The sequence below is a fragment of the Heterodontus francisci genome, chromosome 15 (assembly GCF_036365525.1).
Source record: "Heterodontus francisci isolate sHetFra1 chromosome 15, sHetFra1.hap1, whole genome shotgun sequence".
Classification (NCBI taxonomy): Eukaryota; Metazoa; Chordata; class Chondrichthyes; order Heterodontiformes; family Heterodontidae; genus Heterodontus; species Heterodontus francisci.
Window position 1 is genome coordinate 22,080,658 of NC_090385.1, and position 12,521 is coordinate 22,093,178.

The 12,521-nt window shown below is 44.4% G+C and overlaps 1 protein-coding gene across 1 annotated transcript in view; it reads left to right on the forward strand.

Annotated features, from left to right (window-relative positions):
- The window catches only part of LOC137377852 (NALCN channel auxiliary factor 2-like), a 369,226-nt gene that overhangs the window by 141,102 nt on the left and 215,603 nt on the right, over positions 1-12,521 (forward strand). The window lies entirely within an intron of this gene.

A 12,521-nucleotide genomic window follows, 5' to 3' on the forward strand; every position in this document is an offset into this window, starting at 1 on the left:
CTTCCCCCGCCATATTGCCAGCTCTCCTGCTTCTCAGCCCATCTCCAAAGGCCTCATCTGCTTGCAGCCATTGGCATATAGGTTTCTGGGGCAGAGGTCCAGGGGAGTGCTCCCCTAGAGAATTTACAATTTCTACATTAATAAGTGCACATTCTAGTTAATTTTAAACAAGGTTTCCCTTCACTAATCTAAAATATTATCGGAAAGTAAATGACATTAGGGCATTCTTCTTTACAGAAAGAGATGCTCTTCCCCTTCATCGAGACAATGAGGTCGAATTTGGACCTTATTACAGCTGTTTTATGGGTGCAGAATTGGCATAACAAGGGCCAATTTCAGGAACCAACGTCCCATGTGTAAAGGACACCAGAAAGATGTCCAACCCAATATTAGTTCAAGCAATTTTTCACGCAGCACTGGTGGCTGCCAAAACAGCTGTTGGGCCTCTTACACATGTAAATGTAGTGTCAAGTGCCTGTTTTCGGCTCCCCCATGTTAAAATTAATATTACAGAGCTGAGTAGGAGCCGGTCCTGCATGCAAAAATCCAGGCTGTTGCTGGGTGACTGCCACCAAAGTAAAGTTTATTAAGAATAATTTGTGCTGAGGAGCTAGGAGAGCAGAAGAGCACCCCCTCCCTCTAACCACCATTTCTGATCCAACCCCCACTCCTCCTCCACCCTCCAGAACTTCCTCCTCTACCAATGAGGCAAGAGGACCAGTATCCATTTCTTCAAATGGACAACCTGCCTGGAGTGGCTTGACAAGCACTGGAAGATTGTCCAATTAATATTAATGAGGCTCATGGCCTAAATTAATGCCAGCCTCAGAAAACCAAGCGCCGAATAATTTATATACCTCAGTGTCCCTCTAGTCTCCTCTGTTCTCTAAGATTCTCTTTCCCTCTAACCCCACTGCCAAGTTCACAGGGAACCTGTCCAACTCACAAAGGTACTGTACCCCTAACTTATCCATTTCACACAGGCATCCTACCTCTCTGATTCTCCCAGTTCACAAATGGAGACACAAGCACAAAATCCAGGCTGGCATTACAGTGCGGTTTTGAGGGAGTGCTGCATTGTTGGAGGTGCCACCTTTCAGATGAGACATTAAATGAGGCCCCATCTGTCCTGTCAGGCAGAAGTAAAATAAAATCCCATGGCACTACTTTTGAATAAGAGCAGAGGAGTTCTCCCTACTGTCATGACCAATATTTATCCCTCAACCAACATTGTGACCAGTGTTACTATCAGGTGAGGAGGGGTCCAAGTGCTCCCTTCTTGTCCCTTTCCTTGTTTGACTACAGCAGGGTTTATTTCTTTTTTAAAGTGGATGTGCTTGCCAATTTAGTGAGTGTTTAAATATTTACATGCTAAGATCATAAAAGAACCAATCGCACAGGTTTTCTTGAGTTTAACAAAGAAAGAGGTTAGCTTTATTGGACTTAAACCAATCTAAGTAAAATAATAAACTACGCTCCGACTTTCACACACACACACACACACACACACACACACACACACACACACACACACACACACACACACACACACACATATATATATATATATATATATATATCATACACAAATTGGTTACAGAGTGGGGAAGGATGGGTTGGTCGTATTAGAGTCCGGAGCAATAAAAAGAGGTATACAGTCAGTGGAGTTTGGTGACTCGGTTGGCTTCCGGCTGAACTCAGTGGTCCTGAGGCTTCTGGCTTACAGATGTGGCCAGCTGATTTGTTGGTTCTCCTGGAGAACAGCGAGGCAGATGATTTCCTTCACGGGGTTTCTGTCTGCAGCAGTGATAGGCCTAGGTAGTTACGGCCAGCAGGCAGGGTTTGAAGCTTGCAAGGTGGACTGGAGAGAGGGAGAGGAAGGAAGGACCCCACTCTGTTGTTGCAGAGAAAACACCAGCTTAAACACACAGATGGTAGGCCTGTCACATGACCATCACCTAGTGATTTAGCATGATGGCTCAGTGTGTATTTCCTCTTGCAACTTAATTAGTTCATGTCTAAGAATACCCTTCTTTCAACCAGGGTCCCAGTGTTCAAGTGTTTAGATTTGAGTGGTTCATCTCCACCAGTTTAGTATCCCAAGTGATGCCTTAATGTCTTGTTAATGGGGGCGGGGCAGATAATTCACTCAAAATTCCCCACGGCCATTGTTCTGGAGGGGACTGGCCAGACAATTCATCTCCAACTCGATGCATTGGAACGTAGGATATAATGATGCAAATTGCGGTGTGACCATTTTAGTTGCTAGCAGTCACCTTTTATCTGTTCTTTTTTTCCTTTTTGAAAATTGGATTCAGGGTTCCCGCCGGTGAATTAAAATAAATCATCATTTGGCAGAGCACGTGTTCGTGACACCAAATTATATGGTTATTATTACATTATTGTTTGGGGAACCTTGCTGTGTGTAAATTGACGACTGAATTTTCTACATTATAGCAGTGACTACAATTCAAAAGAACTTAATTGGCTGTAAAACGCTTTGGGACGTCAGGTGTTCCCATCTGCAGCCTGTAGCCCAGAGACTGCTGGATTGGAGCAGTGGTACCAGATAAGAGCTGCAACCAGGACCAACAGTGAGAACATCATCAAAGAGTCTAACAGCTGCAATTTTCTGCCCACATCCCTTGAGATAGCAAATCAACTGTTAGATCAGGCGTTTAACAATTTGCCACACGAGGGAATAAAAAGTGTTCCGATCTGTGTACAGTGCGGTCCCTAGTGTGGATCATATTGTGCATTCTCAGATGTGGTGAAGCACAGAAATTCAAGCTCTGGCTTGTGGCTTACATGGTTCCCAAGTCATGAAATCCAGCCCACAAAGCCTGAACAACTCAGTCTTACTTGCTAATGTGCCATGTTTGAACTTCATGAGCCCAGAGGAAAGAGATGTTCTCAATGCTGGATAATTGCCAAGAACCTTTTGGTATCAGCAACATGAGATATATGCAAATTAAACAGAACATTGATTTACATTTTATAGGTACTCTCTACCCCGAGGTTCTGCTGTACACATAAGCAGCTCATAAAGACAAAAAACTTGGGGACAATTGGGTTAGTGTCAACCATGGCTCAGTTGGCAGCACTCTGGCCTCTGAGTCTGGAGCTTTTGAGCACAAAATCTAGGCTGATACTCCAGCGTGATGCTGAGAGAGTGCTGCACTGTCAGGGGTGTCGTCTTTCAGGTGAGATGTTAAAACTGAGGCCTCATCTCTCTCGGGTGGATGTAAAAGATCCCATGGCACTATTTTGAAGAAGAAAAGAGGAGCTAACCCCTTCCCTGACCAATATTTGTCCCTTAATCAACATCACTAAAACAGACTCTCTGGGCATTATCACATCATTGTTTGCTGTGTGCAAATTGACTGTCGTGTTCCCTACATTACAACAGTAACTACACTTCATTGGCTGTAAAGTGCTTTGGGATATTCTCTGGCCATGAAAGATGCTATATAAATGCAAGTCTTTCTTTTTAATGGACTGATGGCGAGATCAGTGAATGTTCATGAGGAGCTGAGTGTGTGGTGAGAGGGACAAAGGCACAACACCAAAGGTATGGACTGAAGACTTGTATTTGTGACCTGAAATCCTGGTCACTTTCGTGAAAAGAGTAATCTGCACAGAAAATATTTCAAAGAAACATTTTCTTTTGCTATTGACAAGTATTTCATTTGTGACTTTGAAATATCTGCCATGCAAGCTTGTGAGCTGCTCCCAGTTCCCACAATATATATGAAGCAGGTAGCACAGCACAGGAAACCCAAATGTATTAAAGAGCCATTTCAAATATGAACAGTTCTGTAAAGTAGAGGATGTAAGAGCCTAAGTACGTTACATTGAATGGAAAAATTAGTGGCCAATGCAAAAGCAAGGTTTGTCATGTTAAAGGCTTTATGGCAAAATGCAGACAAATAGTCCCTCTAACTATGTATTGAAACAGAATGCACAGAAAACTGTTTCTCCAAAGAGGGAAAGGTAATGCTATTAGAAAATAGGAGATATTGGAGGTTCTCTATGAATCGATGGAGGCTTAGTGAGACACATGTGTGGAATGGGGAAATACACAGGAGAGTTATCCTCACCAAAAAAGGCACTGGTGTTTGGTTTAACTCAGAGAAATCCAGCCTATTTATGGATCATTATAAATTGTTAGAATCATAGAATGGTTACAGCACAGAAGGAGGCCATTCAGCCTCTCATGTCCATGCCGGTTGTCTGTAAGAGCTACTTAGCTATTGCCACTCCCCTGAAAGCACTTTTATGATGGTGGTTTCAGGAGTGTCACAATAACTCTACAGCACCAGTCTCCCTGCTTACATTACTGGATCAATATTCCAGCAGTAGAGAGCTGTGATAGAGGTGGAGTTAGGCCAGTAGTTCTCCGTAGAGTCTTTCCGGGGGGTCTGCGAAATAATGTGAAAGCGTCATGATCAAGAGTAAGCAAATGAGAGGCGGTCGGAGATGTGCTCTGCTCGACCATGGTCCTGCTCTACCCGTGCTCTGTTACCACTCTGCCAAGCTCCTGCTATCCACATGCTCCTGCACTCCCTATTCTCCTGCTCACACCTTGCTCCTGATCTTCCCTTGCTGCTGCTCTCCCCATGCTCCTCCTCTCCCTGTGCTCCAGCTACCACTCCGCCATGCTCCTGCTCTCCCCTTGCTCCTGCTCTCCCTATTCCCCTGCTCTCCCTATGCTCCTGTTCTCTCTATTCTCCTGCTCTCCCATTGCTCCTGTTCTCCCCATGTTCCTGCTCTCCCCTTGCTCCTGCTCTCCCTATTCTCCTGCTCTCCCCATGCTCCTGCCCTCCCCATGCTCCTGCTCTCCCCATTCTCCTGCTGTCCCTATGCTCCTGTTCTCCCTATGTTCCTGCTCTCCCCTTGCTCCTCCTCTATCGTTGCAGTAGGGGTAAATGTTTACGTTTGCTGCTTGGAAAACCAGAACCGTTTGCATTTCCACTCAATGTGGTTGCCAACTCTGGTTGGACATATTTCTGGAGGTTTCAGTACATGAATTCCAGCCACCCGGCCCCTGTACTCCTGCCATTAGTAACCTGACACGTCCATCCTCCAGCCCCCACCCCCCCATTCCCCCACCTTCTAAGGTCAATTGGAAACCCAACAGACTCTCTGACACCTAATCAGACAATCCTTGACTGGCAATCAAACAGCTTTTCCCCCCATCTCCAACATTTTTATAACTAATAAATGAAAGTAAACAAAAGAAAATGAAGAAATCCCACAGTTTTATTTTAAAGCCTTTGTGATTTTTTTTTTCCTGGATGTTGCTGGCATTGCCCTGGATTCCTGGAGACTCCCGGACAATTCTGGAAAGTTGGCATCCCTATCACCCAGTGCTGTTTTTGTTTGATGCCAGCCAGAAGGAAATTTTTCAGAAATAGGTGAACTGCGCAGTTTACATTTCTATCTGCAGCTCACACAGAGAAATGCAAATTTGGCATCGCCCTGCATTTTTCGGATGTTAACCCACCTTTGGACTGAGAGACAGAAGCAGAAGGGCGAATCCACTTCACAGCCATCACAGCCAAAGTCTGATCCAGTCACCTCTTGGCTTAGATACATGAGGACTTCCCAGAAGAGTGCACTGGACAATGATCAGGAGTGGGAACCCGATTAGATATTTCCCTTCTGTAGCACACAGGCATTGAAGACACTTGTAGGAGCCTTACTGACACCCTAGCTGAGATCAACTAAATCTGCACAGAACATGGACCACATTTGTCCATGATCCGTTTTAATGTACTAAAACAGGAAATGTTACTGCTGAGAAAATCAGAAGCAGCGATGGTCTCTAGAAAAAAAGCATTCCCAGAGATCTATGGCACATAAGAGTCATAGAGTCAAACAGCACAGAAACAGGCCCTTCAGCCCATCATGCCTGTGCCGGCCATCAAGCACCTAACTATTCTAAAAGCAAAATACTGCGGATGCTGGAAATCTGAAATAAAAGCAAGAAATGCTAGAACCACTCAGCAGGTCTGGCAGCATCTGTGGAAAGAGAAGCAGAGTTAACGTTTCGGAAGAAGGGTCACTGACCCGAAACGTTAACTCTGCTTCTCTTTCCACAGATGCTGCCAGACCTGCTGAGTGGTTCCAGCATTTCTTGTTTTTATTACCTAACTATTCTAGTTCCATTTTCCAGCACTTGGCCCATAGCCTTAACTGCTATGGCGTTTCGAGTGCTCATCTAAATACTTCTTAAATATTGTGAGGGTTCCTGCCTCTACCACCACTTCAGGCAGTGTGTCCCAGATTCCAACCACCCTCTGGGTGAAAAGATTTTTTCCTCAAATCCCCTCTAAACCTCCTGCCCCTTACCTTAAATCTATGCCCCCTGGTTATTGACCCCTCCACCAAGGGAAAAAGTCTCTTCCTATCTAACCTATCAATGCCCCTCATAATTTTGTATACCTCAATCATGTCCCCCCTCATCCTTCTCTGCTCTAAGGAAAACAACCCTAGCCTTTTCAGTCTGTCTTCATAAATGAAATGCTCCAGTCCAGGCAACATCCTGGTGAATCTCCTCTGCACCCTCTCCAGTGCAAACACATCCTTCCTATAATGTGGTGCCCAGAACTGTACACAGTACTCCAGCTGTGGCCTAACTAGCATTTTATATAGCTCCATCATAACCTCCCTGATCTTATATTCTATGCCTCGGCTAATAAAGACAAGTATCCCATATGCCTTCCTAACCACCTTATCTACCTTCTGCTGCCTATCTGCTGCCTTCAGTGTTCTATGGACGTTAAGGGTTCATGGCCAAGCAATGACACCGCAAGAGTAAACTCGGCCTTGCACTCTTTTCAATGTGTATAATTCCACTCTCTTTGTATTTTATGCTATATGCACAGAAAGCATATAAATTTACTCAGGGACCTGAATGACAGTCATGTAATTAATATTGTACTAAGTCTCCGTGTTTTCCCGTAATGAGATCTAATAGACCCGGCCACTTTTGGGTGAACGCCTTATTAGGTAGAAATCTAAATGCAAATCAAAGGAAAATGAGGACTATTCATTGTGTAGTGTCTTCTTAATTAAACTAAAAAGAGCAAAGAGTCCAATTAAGTAGTAAGGGGGAACAAACAAAAGGGCCTTCAGTCCCAAGACTTTTGTGATACAGTTTTATCAATAGAAACTGATTCTAAAATTAAAACAAGGTTACTGGATCAATCTTCCAACAGTAGAGGGCTGTGGTAGAGGTGGAGTTAGGCCAGTAGTTCTTCGTAGAGACTGTCCGGGGGTCTGCGAAATAATGTGAAAGTATCATGATCAAGAGTAAGCAAATGAGAAGCGGTTGGAAATGTGCTCTGCTCCAGCATGGTCCTGCTCTCCCATGCTGCTGCTCTCCCATGCTGCTGCTTTCCCCATGCTCCTGTTCTCTCTGTTCTCCTGCTCTCCCCTTGCTGCTGCTCTCCCCATGCTCCTGCTCTCCCCTTGCTGCTGCTCTCCCCATGCTCCTGCTGTCCCCGTGCACCTGCTCTCCCCATGCTCCTGCCCACACCATGCTCCTGTTCTCTCTATTCTCCTGCTCTCCACATGCACCTGCTCTCTGCATGCTCCTGCTCTCCCCATGTTCCTGCTCTCCCCTTGCTCCTGCTCTCCCCTTGCTGCTGCTGTCCCCATACTCCTGCTCTCCGCATGCTCCTGCTCTCCCCATGCTCCTGCTCTCCCCTTGTTCCTGCTCTCCCCTTGTTCCTGCTCTCCCCTTGCTGCTCACTCCCCTTGCTGCTCCTCTCCCCTTGCTGCTGCTCTCCCCTTGCTGCTGCTCTCCCCGCACTCCTGTGCTCCCTTTTTTCCTGCTCTCTCCTTGCTCCTGCTCTCCCCTTGCTCCTCCTCTCCCTGTGCTCCTGCAACCACTCCACCATACTGCTACTCTCCCCTTGCAGTCGGGGTGAATGCTTGCGTTTGCAGCCTAGAAAGCCAGAAATACCGAGGCAGAGGTCCTGCCGAATTTAACGGCAGGACATCATTAGCCCTTTTTAACTCTCATTTCCCACCTGGGATCATTCGATTACGGGTGGTCATTAGAACGTAGTGGGGTGGGGGGGGTGGGGGTGGGTGGTGGTTAGATCATGACGGGGTCATTAGATCACAGGGGTGCCATTAGATGATGGGACTGGGTTGTTTGATCATGGGGGACCTATTAGATTGTGAGGGGTCATTAGATAACAAGGTGTCACTAGATTGCTGTGGAGGGGGTTGTTAGATTGTGGGAAGGGAGGCAGATCATGGCAGCATGTTTGCTTGTGTGGCTTCCCACATTATCCCCATATCCCTTAATCCACTTAGTACGCAAAAATCTATCAATCTCTGTCTTGAATATATTCAACAACGAAGGATCCACAGTTTCCTTGTGCAGAGAATTTCAATGATTCACAACCCTTTGAGTAAAGAAATCCCTCTCCATTTCAGCCCTAATTGACCAACTCCCTTATTCTAAGACTGTAACCCCTAGTTCTATCCTCTCCAGCCTTAAGAATGTTATGTGTTTCAATGAGATCACCTCTCATTCTTCTAAATGCTAGGGAATAGAGGCCTAGTTGTGAAGCCATTAGTTACCTTTGGCTAGTGTTCTACATTGGAATGTACAAAGCAATTACTACAGACAAAGAGAAAGACAAGAAAGGTTGCAATATGGGAAGGTGGGAATCGGAGCCTTGAATGAGAACAGCATCACCCATCAGCTAGTAAGCTCTAGTCTGACACATTGGAGACTTGGGGAGGGTCATTTTCCATTTGCTTTCCATTTGTTGTAAATGAGCTGTGTAACTCGTAAATAACCCTAGTTTTCCATCTCTTGGACATGCTGGAAGTAATTTTCCAAGCTTGCAATATCAACAGGGAGCCTCGTTTTCTGGTTCCGCATATTGGGAATCACAGACACACAGCCCACAATTTCCCATTATTAAAATTAACTGGCAGCGAGCCCGTGATTTTCCAAAAGGCAAGGCCAATGAGTTAGGCTCCCAGCCAGCAATGTAAAATCATCTGTGTTGTGCTGACTCCCTTCTTCTTTGATGGAGTCTAGCAGAATGTAGTATTGGGAGTATCAGCGGTCTCTATTGTGGGATGGCGATTGTCATCTCACTTCAGTACCATGAGTGACAGGTTTCACACCTTTCATATCTTTTGATAACACTGCAACAGACAGATGGTTTGAATCAAAGTGTGTTCAATGGGAGACATCATTGGGCAGAAAATGAGCATGTACAATCCTGTTTATGCCATGCAATCTGTTTGTTTCTTGTGCTGGTGAAATTCTTCATACCTGTCACATAGCTTTTGTAAAATCTAGAATATTACAAAATATATTTTCACGATTGAACTAAAAGTGGCATTAAGTTAAATAAACTGAAGTCCATTGACAAATACTTGAAAAGGAAAATTTTGCAGGGCTCTGGAGAAAGAGCAGGGGATTAATTGGACAGCTCTTTCAAAGAGCTGGCACAGAACAATAGACAGAATGGCCTCCTTCTGTGCTGTATGATTCTATGTTCCATGAATGTGTCATGCAGGCCCCCACCTGCCAAGAATGAGGCACACATTATTTCGCCACATGAACATTAAAAACTTAAAAATGCTTCTGGGAAGAAAAGAAGGCCTATCACAAGGAATTGCCAGGCCCCTCACCGGAAAGACGTTTTTTGCATACTAGCAGTGTTGGAACAAAGGACCCAGTCCCTGCTTCTCCAATACACAGAAGATCTGGTCAGACCAGTTTAGTCACATGACTAACTGTTATTTGAAATTGAACTTGCCACAGAGTGTTTGAAACTGAGAAAGCTCTTTGCTCCTGGACTGAGAACATCTCTCTCCTGTCTGCTCCCATCTCTTGCTCACGGAACTGAAGATCCATTGAAAACACATGAACCCCAAGAGAGAAAAGTCTCCTATATTGAACAAGGTTTAAGAAGAATATTGGGCCCCAACGAAAAGCAAGAATTGCCTACAAAAGGACTACTGTGAGCTCGAAGCACAGTAAAAAGAAATTCTTCTGATAATGCCTCAAACCTCTCTACTTTATTTTTGTCTTCTGCTCTTTTCTGTCTCTTTTTGCATGTGCGTATCAAGTATGCTTGCTAGTGTGGGGCGCAGCGTGAATCCGCAGGCGTTAACCGAATTAGAGTTTAAGTTTAAGGTTTAATAAATTTCACTTTTCTTCTTTAAACCTAAGAAAAGCTGTTTATGCTCATTTCTTTGCCGTATAATTGGAAAGTGGTGAACAAGGATTCACCAAGGGGGAGCTCAAAACACAGTGTATTTAAAAATTAAACCCTGTTACAATAAGACAAGGTGAAGACAGTAAAAAACCACCTAGGCGCCTTTCTCACCTGGTCGTAACGAATATATTAATAGATTTCATATTACAATAGGATTTTCATCTTTAATTGAAAATTTAAATAAAGAAAGGATGTGCATTCATTTAGAACTTTAATACATTTCAAAACACTTCACAGCTAATTAATTACTCATTTTGAAGTGTACCCACTGTTGTTATGCAAGCAGCCAATTTTTTTTTAATTCGTTCATGGGATGTGAGCATCGCAGGCAAGGCCAACATTTGTTGTTCATCCCTAATAGCCCTTGAGAAGGTGATGATAAGTTGTCTTCTTGAACCGCTGCAGTCCATGTTGTGTAGGTACACCTACAGTGCTGCTAGAAAGGGAGTTCCAGGATTTTGATCCAGCAAAGCCCACAAACAGCAAATGAGATGTGGCCAGTTAATCTATTTTAATGATCTTGGTTGAGGAATGAATGTTGACCTGGATGCCAAGATACCAGGGATGCACCCTCGTTCTTCTTCGTAAAAGATCTTTTGCATCCACCTAAACAAGCAGACAGGGTCTTGGTTTAGCGTCTCATCTTAAAAAATGGCACCTCTGACAATGCAGCCTTCCCTTAGCACTTCACTGAAGTGTCATCTTTAAACTTTGTCCTGGAGTGGAGCTTAAACAGACCTCTCGGCATTCTCCTAAGAACCAATGAATGCACCCTGCTTACAAGCGGTTTACTGCCCCATCCTGCCTTTTTGCCAGCTTTCTCACCCAGCACATTCACTTGTGACGATCCTCACTAACTTCCTACATGTCCCACTCAACCCACCCACTTCGGACTCTTTCAGTGGAAAATGAATCACTGCTGCTCTCCATGAGTACAGCTCTTGCAAACTTACTATAGATAGTTGCATTGCCATTCTGGCATTCTCTGAAATTTCACTCATGGGTGATAATACCTTGCTGAAGCCTGGCTGTATTTTCTGTACACTGATGAAACCCATCGACCCTTCCATCACCTCTCTAGATCCATCCACTGCCTGTGTGCTGTCAGATTGCTTGTACGACCTCTAGACTTGGATAAGCTGCAATTTCTTCCAGTTAAACATTCGGAAGACTGAAGCCATTATCTTCAGCATCTACCACAAACTCTGTAACCTCACCACTGACTCCAAATGCTTCCCAGCTTTTGTCTCACACTGAACCAGACTGTTCGCAATCTTAGACTGCCTACTTCCATCATCATAACATTGTCTATCTGCCACTGATACCCTCATCCTTGCCTTTATCTCCTCTCGATGTGACTATTCCAAAGCATTCCCTTCATCTATCACCTCTGTCTGGCTGACCTACATTGGCTAATAATGTTCCAATGCATCAAATTTAAATTCTCAACTTCATGGGTTTAAATCCTTTCATGACTTCGTCCCCTCCCTATCTCTGTAACTAGAAGAGGGTTAACTCTCTTTTAAGGGTGGCTGGATTCCCAAAGGTGCATAGACACATTTCCAGAATGCTATAACATTTATGAATGAAGAGCGACTCCTTTTAATGAACATACAGGTTGCTTGTGACCATCAGCACCGCAGGTGGATATATGTATTCTGCAGTAGTCAACAACATCAGCATGATTTAGTGGAATTTCAACACTAAATGGATAGCTCCCGGGGGAGCCATCTAGAGCTGTGTCTCATTATGTTAGTTAGGGATTCATGATGAAAGAAAATATGAGGTGCACGTCCCCACAAACGTACGAATTTAGAACACCAAAGGCATGCTGAACAGCAACAACAGCTTGCATTTATATAGTGCCTTTAATGTAATAAAATGTCTCAGGTCACTTCACAGGAGCATTATCAAACAAAATTTGACACTGAGCCGCAAAAGGAAATATTGGGGCGGATTATCAAAAGCTTGGTCAAGGAGGTAGTTTTAAAGGAGCTTCTTAAGGAAGAGAGAGGGATAGAGAGACGGAGAGGTTTACGGAGAAAATTTCAAAGCTGAGGACCTAGGCAGTTGAAGGCATGACCACCAATGGTGCAGCAAAAACAACCCAGGAATGCACAAGAGGTTGGATTTGGAGGAATGCAGAGAGCTCAGAGGGTTGTAGGCAACGTTCCCTGTTTTTTTTTGTTGTGTGCAGTGTTACGGACAGTTGAGAGATGAGAGGGATGGTTCCCCCTTTTCACCTCTCGACTGACCCAA